Source organism: Tupaia chinensis, unplaced genomic scaffold, assembly GCF_000334495.1.
Source record: "Tupaia chinensis unplaced genomic scaffold, TupChi_1.0 Scaffold000270_2, whole genome shotgun sequence".
In the NCBI taxonomy this organism is placed as follows: domain Eukaryota; kingdom Metazoa; phylum Chordata; class Mammalia; order Scandentia; family Tupaiidae; genus Tupaia; species Tupaia belangeri.
In genome coordinates this window covers 454,853-455,902 of record NW_006159751.1, presented here as the reverse complement: position 1 = coordinate 455,902, position 1,050 = coordinate 454,853, and the positions used below count along the sequence as shown (strand labels likewise).

At 66.8% G+C, this 1,050-nt stretch overlaps 1 protein-coding gene across 2 annotated transcripts in view; it reads left to right on the top strand.

Annotated features, from left to right (window-relative positions):
• KCNA2 (potassium voltage-gated channel subfamily A member 2) overlaps positions 1-1,050 on the top strand; it is a 14,450-nt gene that overhangs the window by 361 nt on the left and 13,039 nt on the right. The window contains exon 1 of one of the 2 annotated variants that reach the window (XM_027772296.1): positions 725-941. The exons of the other annotated variant lie outside the window; for it this stretch is intronic. The gene's annotated coding sequence lies outside the window, so the exon portion shown is untranslated. Of the gene's footprint in view, positions 1-724; positions 942-1,050 lie in introns of those variants that run through there. 2 annotated transcript variants of the gene reach the window in all.

Sequence of the window (1,050 nt, the reverse complement as noted above, 5' to 3'; positions counted from 1 at the left end):
GAGGGACGGCTGGGCCCCCGGCGGCGCAGCCTGCAGTGCGGCGGGCTCAGGTTGAGTCCGGGGCGCGCGAACCGGTGCCGACCACTGCCATCCGCCCGGGGGGTTCCCGGGCTGGGGTGGCCAAGGGGGTCTTGCGCTCTATGGAAGAGGAATGCACGGGACGGTCTCGGGACCCTCTAGGGTGTGCGTGGCGCGGGGCGAGGGCGCAGAGAGAGCTAGCGGTGATGGGAAGTGCAGCTGACAGCGTAACCATGGCTGGTAAATAACGCTGGTTGGTAGGACCCGAACCACTTGGGAGAGCCGGGCTGAATTCACCTCTCCGGCACGGAATGTAAAGGGCTTTGCTGCAGAGAAGGGCTTTTCCCCCTCGCGGAGGCTGCGGGTTGCCACCGGAGCCCCCACGCTTAGGAGGAAGCTGAGATCTGGGGCAGCCTCCTCCTCACCCCCAGAGTTCAGGCTCCGGTGTTTTAGGGTGGAGGTGGAACCTCGGCTGGATCCTGGGGGCGAAAGCGCTGAGCTGAGCTCCGGCCGCAGCGGGAACAGACTGCTCCGGGCAAGAGGGGGTTAAGGAGGCGCTTGCTGCCGCGGCCAGCTGGAGGGTCTAGTCCCCGGCGTGGCGTAGCCGAGCTGGGACCTTGCCAGGCGGAATCCCTGCCCAAGCTGGGGGCGATGGGGAGAGGGCCCAGACCCCTCCCCGCCCTGGGGCAGGCAGGATTGGGTCGGCAGGGGGCCAGCCCGGAAGCCGGCTTCCTCCAGGCTCCCCCTCTCCCTGCTGCCAAGCCGCCTCTCAGCCAAGGCAGGCTGAACGTTTGTTCTGCGCTCCCTGCCGAGGAGATGTGAGAGATTTTCTCTTGGAGAGAAATCAGTGGTCGAGCGCCTGCCCAGCTCAAATGCCACCGGTCTCAGAGGGAGGCCTGCGGCCCAGGGATCCCTGAGGGAGAGTAAGTTCAGTGACCCAGACATCCAGTTCTGTACACAGGCGAGCTTGCTGTGTGTGGGGTCTGCCTAGATGAGCTCTGGGGGGCGGGGGGGGGGGGTTGTCGGGGGGTG